The sequence below is a fragment of the Cyanistes caeruleus genome, chromosome 4 (assembly GCF_971803275.1).
Source record: "Cyanistes caeruleus chromosome 4, bCyaCae1.hap1.1, whole genome shotgun sequence".
NCBI lineage: Eukaryota > Metazoa > Chordata > Aves > Passeriformes > Paridae > Cyanistes > Cyanistes caeruleus.
The window spans coordinates 54,802,897-54,816,302 of NC_141704.1; the positions used below are offsets into that span (position 1 = coordinate 54,802,897).

Below are 13,406 nucleotides of genomic sequence, written 5' to 3' on the forward strand. Positions count from 1 at the left end.
CATTTGCTTTATAATAATCTATACATTTGAAGCCAAATGGTAGTTGTGTAGTTCTCATATGTTCCAAAACTGCCATTCTGGTGTAATTTATTTTAGTCTGTTATAGAATAAAATAGAGATGATTGAAAATCCTAAAGTTCATACCTGAGAAAGAATACCAAGAAATCAGCATGGATTGTACTCTTTATTACACTCTTTTAGGGGCAGAAGGAGATTTTCTTGAAGAGAATGCCTTTGACATGGATGTTCGAGTGATCTGCTACATAGACAGTAAAGAATAATTTTTTTATATGTTTTTTTATGGGGTATTAAAATTCTGAGGTGGCCAAGTTTCCTGACAGAAAAAACAAAATATCTCAGGGTTTGAACAGAGGCACCATCTGCACCAGAATGACCTCAGACTAATTGACTGTGAGTGTGTATGTCTTTGTGTGTGTGTCTGTACACATGTGTGTACATGTGTGTGTGTGTGTGTGTGTGTGCACTCTTTGTTTCAGTTCCATTATAACTCCTTTAAATATTTATTACTGGGTTGTAGATTCTGCTGAAAACTGAGGTCTTTGCTTTGGAAGAAATATACCATCACCTTCCACGGGTGTTGTCGCTCAAGTGGAATAGCCAAGTCCCTTTTGGAGAAACAAAAGGATTTGGTTATATAAACAAGTCACTGCACTGAATTATAAAAGTGGGGAAAAAAAGAACAAAAACCTGCTGACTGCTGGTTGAACTACTCCTTGGCTACGTGTGAACTGAGGTTCTGCAGATCTAGCAAGAAGCAGGAGCAATATTAAAATGAATTTGTTACTAATAGTGGAAATGGTCCAGCAAGCACATTTACAATATTCAGCGCTAAGGATGGCTTTGTTTTCAGATTGGTCTGTCTTTATTTTCAATGTAAAGCATTAATAAGCTTCTTAAGGAGATTGGGAATGGAAGAAAACATTGTCTGATCACCTTATAGCCCAGGAAAATAAAAAAAGTTCTCAGGTTGCTGGATGAAATAACAAACTAGAATGGGTTTCTACTTCTTACGCTGCTATGAAAGCTTTACTTCTAGATCATTTCCAGACACCAGAAAGCTATTAAAATCCACAAAGGGAAAAGAAATTCTACATTTTTATGAGTTTTAAAACTTATTTTGGGACTTCAGCTTGATACTACTGTATAGGAGAATAAACCTGTAATGTGAAAAAGCTGGTCAAAAAGAGGAACCCAGGACCAGACTAGCACTACAAACACTTGGGAAGGGATTTATCAAATAATATTTGGGGTTACACTTTATTCTGAAGGGTCAAAACTGGACCAGACTGCTGTGGATAGTGCCAGCACTTAGGCTCAGGTATTTGTCTCACTTTAAACCCTACTGTCATTTCAAGGATATAAATAGGCTTGGAAAGATCAGATTATTGGAAGGATTAAATTGGGATCAGTGTCAGTAATAATCTATTCCTTTGTGGTGACACCGATTGAAACAGGGAAAGTTTGGGGGAGGGGCATAACACTATACAACATTGCCTATGGATTGTGTGGGAATGAGGAACATAAACAAGGGGAAGAAGGGCTAAATAGTACAGCTCTCATGTGCCAAACAGGCAGGATATACATAGGGGCAGAGAAATCCTCCCTGGAAATAGCACTGGCCAAAGACACTCTCACCAAAGGCCAGTAACAGTGATGGAGTGCTAAAACTCACCACTGTTTCTAGTCTGTCAAGCTAATAAAGTCTGTGTTCTGTGTTTCCACATTTCCAGTTCCACCACCCAGCATGCTCTAAGAGCCACAAAATCATAGAGGAATCATAAAGGAACTTTATTTCCTTTTTTTTTTTTTTAATCACATTGCCTGAATCTTTTCCATACAGTGTAACTCTAGTTACCTCCTAATGGGAATGGAAACAAAGGCAGCAGGTACCTGGCTGCCCTGTCTCTGGGGATTCTGAATTATCCCAGGCTGAGGAATGTCATTAGGTCTCCAAGCACCAGCCCCTCCAACACCAGCTCAGTGCAATTACCCCATCCAGCCCTCATTTAGCCATCCCCATTGCAATCCATGTAAATGTTGCCTACATAAGAGCTAAGTGAGCAGCAGCTGGCCTAGGTTCTTTATCATTGCCCAATATACATTTCTACAAGTACAATCAAATTTATTTGGCTCTTTTGGATCCAGAATGAGTTTGATAGTGGTGACTTTAATATGGTGAAAAATTGCCCACTGAATGTTCTCTCAGCCCGAAACATGACAGGAAGTTACACAAGGTACCTTGTGGTGGCTGAGCAAAGAAAGCATATTTAGATTTGTTTTCCATCTTGTCTTTCAAATAAAGTTAAAGACTGGTTTTTCAGTCTGGAGCTTTCCAAGTGAAATCCTGCCTCCCTGATAAGCCATTTTTTGCTTAATCTGAAGATGGTTAGAGGGCTGGAGCACCTTTTCCATAAGGAAAGGCTGAGAGAGTTGGGTTGTTCAACTGGATAAGGGAGGGCTCCTAGGATTCTTTCTAGTGGCCTTCCAGTACCTGAAGAGGGCTTACAAGAATGATGGAGACTGACTTTTTAGTAGGGACAACAGAAAGAGGACAAGGAGCAAGGGTTTTAAATGATAAGAGTGTAGATTCAGACTTGATAAACAGAAGAAATTTTTTACAATGGAGGTGGTGAAACACTTGCACAGGTTGCCCGGAGAGGTGACAGAGGCCCCATTCCTGGAAATATTCAAGGTTAGGTCAGACAGGGCTCTGAGCAACCTGATCTAGATGAAAATGTCCCTGTCTGTGGAAGGGGAGTTGAAGCAGATGACATTTAAAGGTGCCTTCCAACACAAAGCATTCTATGATTCTATGGGAAAGGGTGTTTCCCTGAACAGGAGTCTTTATCCTCCCACTGAGCACTGAGTGGACGGTGCTGGAAGACTGATGGCAGTGCACCTCTGGTCTTTGAGAAGGTTTCTATAAATACACCCCTCTATAAGTAAGATAATGGTGAGAAGAAAGGAATGCAATGTTTCTTGGAGTGAATAGCACTTCACTTATACTGCCCAGTGACAAGAGCAAAAATCATACAGTGGGTGGGCAATTCCCAGCATTGTTCCCAGGTGCTTTTCCAAAAATTTGCTTTAACTCTGTACAGTATGAATTATTTGGGGGTTTTGCAATGTTGAAAAAGAAATGGTTGATATTTGGAACTGTGCATTTATAGCTTTGTCTCTTCAGAGGCTTCCTCATAAAAGTGGTTCTTTCCACATTTCCCACTGGATTTTTTTTTTTTCTAAATACGCATTTAAATTTCTTCCTCTGTTTCTTTAGATGTAAAATGCAAGCCTCTGCATCTACAAAAAATCTCACGCACTTCTCTTTTCTTTCAGTCTTTCAGCTTCCCATTTTTACTTCTGCTCAGTTAATTACTCATATATAATTATTTCCCTCTTTATTTACGTGGGCATGTTTTGTTGTTTTTTTTTTCCCTGGGAAGCTGCTGCCTGGTCCTTGGGAGTCAGTGTAAGCTGACTCCAGCCCTGCTTGCTCTCTGTGAACCTTCTGGCGTCACGGAGCAGCTCTCAGCAATCAGGGGGTAGGATCACTGGCTTCCTTGGCTCTGGGTGCTGAGCACTGGGTGCCCATTCCCTGTTTGCCAGACGCACCTAAGCATCTGGAAATGCCCTATCATCCCTAAAGAACCTGGCCTCAGGTGAGTTGTGAGGCCAGAAACCCCCATGGGGGTAAAGCAAGAGGGGCACGAGCGACTTGGGAGGGCGAGGAAGGGGAGGGCATCCCAGCATTGCAGCCTCCATCCCTTCATCTCCCTCTGCCGCCGCTCCTCCTCCGAGGAAAACAAACTGGCAGCAAGGGCACTTTGTGCTTCAAAGGGCCCCTGACAAGCACGTCACTGCTATTTGTGTAATGGCCTGAAATTCTTGAGTGAGCAGTGATACATAAAGGAAAAGTCTCAGCGTAATTACTGATCCTTACAGCTTTTCATTCCTGAAAATTTGAGGGTAAGGAAATAGATGTAAGGGTAAGCAGGAGATAAATGCTGGTTCATGGCACATTCCTTATTTAAACATTTTCAGTATGTCCCGGGGTTCCTGTCCCACAGGCAGGGCTTACCAAGGGTGCAATTCCTTTCTTCTTCATCTCTAAATAATCAAGCTTTCTCCTTGGGCATCAGTTAGTACCATCAGAGCTGATCAAAAAGAAGGGGAAAAAAATTTTACATAGATCCTTCATCACAATTTCCTTTCTAATTTTTTGTTTAAATTTTCACATTTTAAAAACTAGTTTTGAACACTTCTTTCTTGAGGTTATGAGAAAATTTCCCTTTAGCCTCCCACAATCAAGTAAAAATAGAACAAAATACATCCCCTTCTATATCCACATTAAAGAAATTTATGCCTGTCCCACTTAAGAACTAGCTGCTACCATGACCTGCATTTTTTCATTTCCTCTCCACTTTCTTGTGGGTTCATATTAATTTCTCTGTAGTGGTAGAAATGGAGTTCCAGGCATGCGTTTTTCTCAGAATCAGGCTAAGACTGACTCTCTGGCCACAGCCTTGGTCAAGCTGGTCAAAGGGTTGAGTTTGTCTGAGAAGCAAAATGTCCCTTTAGTACCTGTAGCTGGAAGAAATTCTTCCCATTCATGCCAGCCAGGCTCCAGCAGCCCTCTGCATCATGGCAGTTTCTTTCTCCAGAGAGATCAAAGCTTTCCGTGCTGTCTGACTGGGACACCTCTGCGACCCTGCACAGCCTGGGAAGCAGCACCTCAGTTGCTTTCAGCTCTCCCAGTTGACACAGTTTGCCGGATTTTGGAAAACATTCTGTGGAAAAGAGTTCAGCAGCAGCTGGTGTGCAGGCCACAGGCTCTGTGGGTTCTGCTCCCGGTGCCACCGGTGCCAGCGCCGGTGCCTTGGCTCACATGCCAGCATCAGGGATGGAAGCAGGATGTGATCCGAGATGGAGCCACGGGTACCAGGTACAGCCTGGCTGGGCTCAGGGGCCGGGGCTGCTCGGCAGCAAACACAAACCTCACTTTTTCTCGGGTGCCCCACATCTGAGCATGGGAGAGAGGACAAAGTCTCCAAGTCGAAGGGGCCAAGCACTCAGGTGGGAAGAGCAGAGTCCACATTCAATAACTTCCCTGCTTATCTCAATATTGTACCTGGCACCACAGTACCGTAGCAGTTGGAACCCCATAAATACCAATGACAGATAGTAATTGGCACCCCATACCTACCATCAACACACAGTCTTGCCACTAGGAAGCAAGAACAAGATTTTCAAACCCAACTGGCTGAGCAAGCTTGAGGGTGAAAATAACAGGAAGATGTTAAAAACACTTTTTGAAAACAAAGACCTTCCTTTGGAGTCAAACATTTTAATGAAAACAAAGCCTAAACCATCAGCCTTGTACCAGTAGCCTTTGGCTCCAAAATTCCCTAAGTCAGTTTATATCTGGCTGATAAAAGGGTAGTTGATTGATTCATTACAGCCAAAGGCTCAGCTCCCAGGAATGCATGGTGCTTAATATTTTTTCTGGGATCTCTTTGATCTCTGCTGGAGGTTGAGGAGCAGGCTCCAAATTATAAAGTATTTTTGGAATTTTATTGAGACCATTTTTCAGAAAAGTCACCTTCAAGTCTCCAAGATTCTCTCTAGAGACACAGGGATGGTGGAAAACTTGTAGCATGACAGTTTTATCTGAGGAAAAGGAATATGACCAGTCTTAAAGGAATGGTAATCCAATCACATTTGGACAAACACATGAATGTGGACCAAGGACCTAAAGTTTTCTGCATGCTAAACCTAAAGCACAAGTTTCTATGAGGGTGTGTGGAAGCAATAATAGATTTACAAATCTCTGTAGATCAGCTAGAGGAAGACAGGCATCCTACACACAGCACATGGGAGAAACTCACCTTTCAATTCAGTGTGTTAAATTCCACAGCTCTATTCATTTCAGGTTAACAAAACACAACAGAGGCGTGGCATCTGCTCTCTACATCCCCCCTCTACACAGAGCCCTTCCCGTCCCCGCCTGTGCCGCAGAGCCCAGCGGGTCTTTCACTTTGTCTTGCCTGTCAGATCCTGGTCACATTTACCAGGCTGCTGGAGAGCTCCTGCCATCAGAGCAGTGGCTGAGGGTCTGCTGGAGTCTGTGGATCTCCTCATCACAAATGGTGGTCAGCAGGGCTGGAACCTGCAGCTCAGTATCTGACAAGTGCTCTGGCAAAGCAAGTGATGGAACAAGGAAACCTCCTTGAGCGTAACTCAAATAACCTCCTCCACAATACTATAGAAACATAGAAGACTCTACATTCACTGACTGCATTTACCCAAGCATTACAAAATATTAAATAGCATATTTAGCAAAACAAGAGCTTTCAGGTATTCTCTTTGGTAGGCAATTGTCAAGGGCAGAGCTGCATGTCAAGTTTGTATCTGCGTTGAAACCTCCGCTGACTTAATTAGGGTAAAATGCATGAAGTGTAGTCATTATAATCTGCTTTGCAATGACACAAACATATAAAAGCCATGCTCATATGACAGGAATGTCCAGATCTTGCATCCAAGCCTCTGACAAGATCTGGGGGGGAGAAGAGGGAAGGAAGGGAGAAGAGAGGATTGTAAGAATTGCTCAGCTGAAATTTCTAAAACCCTTGGAAACAGCCGCTAAGTATTTCGCTGCCTCCATCCTTCCCTGTAGTCTCATTATGGTAAGTAACGTTGCACTTACTTGAAAACTCAGGTTTTCATGAGGTTGGCTGTGCAGGGGAGCCAGCAGCACAAGCAGTGCTGAAGATCTCTGCTCCCAAATGCTGAACCCCAGCACTCGTGCCCCTTCGGCTCCCAGGAGCATCTCTGCTTTCAGAAAGCGGCTTGAACTTCTGCCTTAAAGTAAAAGCATATCATGACAGATACTCTAATCACAATGTCTAAATATAATACAAGGGAAGACAATTTAAGAGAGCTCAGCTACACTTTTTAGAACAACTGTCAGGAAACTGACTCTGTGGCTTGCTGCTTTAGAGTAAGATTAAATGAATCAGTCTCACAATTTGAATGCGTGGGAAGTCAGAGACAGCAAAGTGACAACTAAGGACAGTTTATTTATAATTGGGCCCTCCTTCTATAGCTGTTTGTGCACAAGGCCTGTGCACTAAGTACAAAAGTACGTGGCATTTATATAAAATTACTCACAAGTGCTACGTGTACGTCAGGTAGATGGCTATGCTTGTTTGGCTGATTACAAAGTTCATGTAATTATTGAACTGTCTAGTGATGTTTGGGTAAAGAATACAGCTTATTATGCAGCAGCTTCAAAAGGCTCTGACTCCACAGTCCTTCAGCCAGGAGCCTTTCACAACAAGGAAGAGCCTGAGCTGGGCATTGCTGCCAGGAGATGTCTGGAGGGATGGCATGGGGACTGAGGCACCATCAGTGCAGCAGCTTTGCAGGCGAGGCAGGTCTGTGAGGGCTGGAGGGTGACACCGAGGCGGCGTTGGCAGATGCTTTACGAGCAGGGGGCTTTGATACTTAAGCTGCAGATCCCCACTCTTTGGGCTAAAACACTTCTGACTTTAACCCAGAGGTTTCCAAAACAAGACTTGCCACTGAGGCAAAGTGCTGTAACTGCAAATGCAAATAGGAGAAATTCAGTGGTTTATGGTACTGTCTGATTAACGAGCCCAAGGGGGACAGCATCGCAAAGAGAAATGGGTTTGTCAGAGGACAGAAAGGTGGGTTTCTCATCTCTACCTCCTCAGGATGTGGTCCTTACCTTTTAAAGTGTCATTCTGAGTGAGTGAAAGGCAAAATCCACAAATCTGAGATAAAGCTGCTGAGAGAAGTACCGGGGAGTGGCTGAGTCCCTTGGAAAAAGTGCAGCATTGCTCTTTACCCAGCCTCCAGGTGGAAAAGTCAATGGAATTAAGCTGACCTCAAGCTTTTATTCCTCCCCACTTTGGCAGGCTTAGTGTATAGCATCAGCCTGCACCCCTAACTGGGAAATATTATTAAAATGACATTAAATATTAAGAGAGACAACACAGCATCTCTCACAGTGAGGGAGCTCCTGACACAGCAATCTTTTTCTAATAAACTGCCTTGACAAACAATTTACTTATGTTCTTATTTCAATTAGATGAACTACTCTGCAGCAGTAAGGGTGAGTGTGGCTGGGTGTTATTTTGAGAGGTAGTAAATATTTATTCCTCTCTCTCTGCAGGGAAAAGGGTGGGCAGCAGGGTCGCAAGACAAGACCCCATGATCACAATTTTTAAAGCTGTGATAGTCACCGGTTGTGACTAATCAGCAAGGCACAATGTTTTTATGTCAAACTTTCACCAAGAGCTTAGCTATTGGTACAGCATTAACAGTGATGGACATCATGGCCAGGTTTGGCTCTCATAGAGATCTGGGCTGGAAAAAGGGATAATATCCACTGCATAGCCAAATAAGTGTAAATACTAGAAGAGTTTTCCACCCCTGGCCAGAAGGCTCCTGCCAAGCTCAGGGCTGTGTTGTGGCTGGCACTGTGTGTACCAAATGTACTCCTTGGCCCACAGTACCCAAACACAGAGTCCCCAGACAGATCCGTGGTCAAGTCGTGGGCTCAGATCTCCAGGCTCCCAGCTGAGCAAGGGAGTGGTGCAAAGACAGGAGGAGGACTGCTGGAAGGTACTCCAAAATTTAAAGCAAAGAAAATCTCCATCTCTGCTTTCTTGGAAACTTTGCCTGCAATTTAAAATATTTTCTGTTGACAGCATGAAAGACGTGGAAGTAAACACGTTTTCTTGTCTGAAATACCACTGGTCTGATGGCCATTTTGGGAAGGGAGATAAAAATGTTTAACTTTGGAAAAGCAGTTGCTTTCCAGAAAATCCCTTGAGGCACTACACAGAGCACAGGTTGGAAGCCTCAAGGTTTCTGTCAGCACATCCCTACTTATTACTGAAGTATAGCATAGAAGATCAGCTCTGGCAAAGTGCCACAGAAAGTTTTATTACTTTAAAGTCACTGAGTTTGTTTTACAAGGCCTGACCAAAATTTTACCTCAGTCAGTGTAATGTTTTTTCCCATATAATAAAATGCCTCTCTTTGAAAAGGCTGAAGAGTAAAGGCAAACCCCTTCCCTTGTTACTGAAGGCATGTCTGAGATGAAACATAGCTGCTCTTCACTGGGAAGGCCACACAATGGGATTTTTAAAGTGAAGAGTGAAATGGAATAAATAAAGCTGAGCAGTGAGGTGGGGTACATGAGTGGGCCAGGCAGGCACCGGCCAGTAGGAATTTGGCTTTTAAATCATATTGTTAACAACTCCATAGAGTCTGTAATGATAGGAAACCTCACCTAATGCCTCATCAAAAAGTCAACACACTTTGCAGAACTGAGCATCCCTCATACAGTCCTCTTCAGCACTTTATACAGTGAATCACAGCCTTAAGTGGAACTTCTTATGTGTTGACCTTTTAATCTGAAATAGTCCCTTCCTTTCCCTTTGACTGATGTTCAGGAATGGATTGAAAATGGACATTAGATATAAAATTTCATATCCAGAAGCAGAGAATTCGGAGTGCAACATGATTCCTCATGTGTGCATCCACATCCCTACAGAAATGATTTGAAGGCTGGAGAATGTGATTTAGGAGGCTGAGCCAACCTGTCCACTGAGTAGTTGAATTTAGAGCTGCGTATGTGTCGGGGCCATCACATCGTCACCAGTGCCAGCAGAGCCACACAGGAGCTCAGGCTCTGCCCACGAGGCCCTGCTGATGCCACTGGCCACTAAAAAGGTTGAGCTGATGCAGACAGAGACTGTGCCTCCCTTGGAAATGGCACTTTCAGTAAGACAGAGAGTGTGAGTCAAAGTTTAGGGGATGCACGGATGGTTTCACCAAAGGAGGATGAGGATTTGCAAAGTGAAAACAGGGTAAAATTTAGAAAGAAAAAAAATTGAAAAATTTTCTGTTTAAAAATTTGAAAAAAAAAAAAATTGGCCAGGAAAAGAACTATGGAAATAACTTTGTTTTCAGCAGGATATGATGACTACATTTAATTTTTTGTTGTGTAGAATGGGAATTTTTTTCCTTGCTCCAAGTGTACCTTTTTAATACAGCTTTACCAGTGGAATAATTAACAAAGCTTGCATCACAAATGTGGTGCTCTCAGGAGCTAGGTACTGATGTGCCCTTTCCCACTGCAGCAGAGGTAGGAGGGTTTCCAGTGAGCTCTGGGAAACAGGAGTCTCTCAGGAATTTCTCAGCACAAGCAAATGCACCAGTAGGTGTTATTGGCGATTTTCACCAGAAGGATTTTCTTTAGTGAGTTTTTCTCCCTTCCAGCCAAGGACAAACCTCTGACACTAGCCCACATTATTGTTTGAAGACAGATTGAAATCTCGTGATTCTGACATCGTTTTATTTTTAATTTCCACACTGCAAATGTCAGGGGAAAAAATACCCTAAAAATTATACTTCAGAAAAGACTATAATTACTTCCAATTAAATCATGGCCCTGGTTGTTTGAAAGACAACCACAGCTAGAATTTCATTATCTGATAAGCACTTTTCTTTAAAATATATTTCAAAGTTTCTTTTATTAATAATAAGAAGAAAGGGATCCAAGATCCTGCAAAAATACCTGAGCCAACTGCAAAAGCTCGACAATGGGAAATTGTATTTAACCCCTCAAACGGAGAGGCCACATCATTTTTAGGGCATTTATTTCAGTGATACTCCTGATGGGGAAGCAAGCTCAGGAATGTGATCAGACATGGTGTTAGGCTCGGGTGAGGTGACCCAGATCTCTGCCTTCCCCAGGGCACTGACCAGGCTGCGCGCTTGCATCGCACCTTTCCTCCTTCCATGGTACCTAGAGCGTTTTACAGCATCTGTCCTGTTTCTCATTGCCACACTCCTGCCTCTATCAGGGTACATCTGTTGAAGCCACTGGGGCTTTATCAGCATCATCTGGTTTCGTACTGGGAATTGTCTCATCCCTCTGTATGCCTGCACTGTAAATCCATTTGTACCCCCTGAAAGGGGCATTTACATCACATGAGCTGCATTAAGTATGCCACTGATGTTCAGACTGAGTAAAAATATCTGAGTTCTTATAAAGCCCCACTTACTGGTGCATTGGATAATTGTGCTGTAGGTTTTTGTGGTCGTGTTTTGAACTTCAGCTGCGACAGAGCCATCGGTCCCCAACCCCACTCAAGTATGCAGCTTATTTTCCACGTGTGTTCAAAGATAAGGGCCTTCCCTCAGAACCTTACAAAATAAACAGGCATAGTCCCAGCCCAGTACACTGTTTTCTGATGTGCTTGGAAATCCGTCTGATCGTTTGCCATGTGGAGGAGGGAACGCGTGGGCTTGAGGGAAGGGGTAGGGCGGGTTCCACAAAACACCTGCCTGCAAAAGGCTTGTGTTTGGAGGGATAGGTGACACTGGAGGCCTCAGTCACTAGCAGCAACCCAAAATCCCTGTCACAGGGGACAGGATTTTCTCCAGGTGATGCCACAGAGGCAGCCTGTAGCAAGTGTTCGCTAATGATGATCCTTGTGGGTCCCTTACAACTCAGAATATTCTGTGATTAGCAGAGATGTAATGGGTATACCATAACAGGCTGCCTGGGCATCCACAACTCGCACACAGAACTGACATTCCTGCTATCCATGGAAAAATCCTTCCCCAAATATTCCACATCACGGTGGCTACTCTCTGAGCTAGTCTTACTAGGTGGAAAGAAATTAAAAATTGCAATTGAGTCACCAGTAAAAATATGTGAGTGTACCCAGCAAATAATGTAGATTCCCTCAGCACTTACCTAATAATTTTGCTTTTAATTAAACTGTCCATTCCCTCACTGATTTACATTTTAAAAGAAAACAACTGTGTGTATTTCACTGGGAAAACTTCCCTTGGTGTTTATAAAAAAAAAATTTTTGCTTTGATTAATGTGAAAGATTTGGGGCCTGATCCTTATTAACAACTTTCTTCATTCCAGCTCCAGCTCCACCGTAAAGACAAACAGGTATGAAAGATTGTCACTGAAGGGGACATGCTCACCCTGTGTGCTTACAGCCTTTATCTTCTGCTTTTTGAGGGGGGATTTCTTTGTTTTGTTATGCTGGTGGTGGTGGTGATGATGTTTTTAATGTACCATACAGGCTTTTATTAGCACAGTTTTAGGCTCAATCTCTCCAAAGAAATAAATGCAGTGGATGAACATTGAACCAAGAAAGCTGAGAACCACAAATCCCCCCCAGGTTTCAGGGAAAGAGGAATAAATTGCATCTTAGCAGCAGGCATATCTGGCAATGCCCCTGGGATGCTCCTGGCACAGCCAGGTTTTGGCAGAGGCACCAAAGAAGAGGAGGTGATACCACCGTAGCATTTCTGGCTCCGAGAGACCAAAGGGCATCTTGTGTCCACTCACACAACCCCCCTAAAATGGGAATGTTGACCAAAAACTGTGTTTTAAAACTCATCTGCCTTTCTTCTTAAACTTGACTTTCAAAATCTTTAATAATTTCTAAGGGAAAAGAAAAAGAAGCCCACACTCTCGCCATTTCCAGCAAGAAACAGTAACTCCTGCTGCTCGCACTGCCATTAAGTATAGGCTCAGGTTGTTACCAGCAGACCCCTGAGACACACCAGTGAACACCATGTGCCTTTTTGAAGGAGTTACGTGCCAAGACCACCAAGATATGCGTATGTGGAGCAGAAATGGAGCTCCTTTGAGTGCCAGCCCAGTGCTGTAGAAAGGCCACCCGTGCTTTCCCTGGCTTAGTGCCTGCCACCACCACCCAGCAGCCAGGTTGGACATAGCTGGGCATGCTGCTGTGATACTCCATGACACAGCTGAGCATGCCACGTACCTGCACCCAGACCAGGGCTGTGCTTATGGGAGACCCAAATATGCAGATGGAAAAATGAAAAAACCTGCAGATGAGGCATTAAAAGGTGCTTCTCCTTTGCCATCCTCCCACAAAGTGGACAAAGAGACGAGGCAGTCTGTTGAGGTGGGAAAGTCTCTCAGGATTCAAAATGTCAGAGACACCCCCTGCAGTCTCAGGCACCAAGAGAGCAGAGCACGATCTCTCCAGCAGAAGGGCCTTGCCCCAGGGCTGTTGCAGCTGCGCTGCTGACAACTGGCTCCCGACAGGTATGTTCACACCACAGCTCTGGCCTTGGCTCAGGTACCCAGGGGTGTAACATCCTTGCACGGATGCCCAGTTTTTGGGAAAATGGAAAGAAGGTTGTAGGCTCACAGCTGGGCCATCTCCAGAGTGAATCCCCATCTGTTCACAGCAGTTGGGAAGTAGAGCACAGGGTTGTACCCGCTTAGCTCCAATCACATGCCCTAAGTCCTCTCCAAAAGAGACACTCAGGGGGAGGCTCCTGTGAGGGCT

The 13,406-nt window shown here is 43.9% G+C and overlaps 1 long non-coding RNA gene across 2 annotated transcripts; it reads right to left on the minus strand.

The window, feature by feature from the left end:
- Window positions 1-165: 165 nt before the first annotated feature.
- LOC111936319 (uncharacterized) lies at window positions 166-9,914 on the minus strand. Of its 2 annotated transcripts, XR_002868097.2 has the most exons (3): window positions 4,603-9,914; window positions 4,100-4,175; window positions 166-626 (listed from the first exon to the last, which is right to left on the minus strand). It is a non-coding gene; the product is annotated as an uncharacterized LOC111936319 (long non-coding RNA). The 2 variants fall into 2 exon arrangements; XR_002868092.2 differs by having other exon boundaries at window positions 166-4,175.
- Between the last annotated feature and the right edge of the window lie 3,492 nt (window positions 9,915-13,406).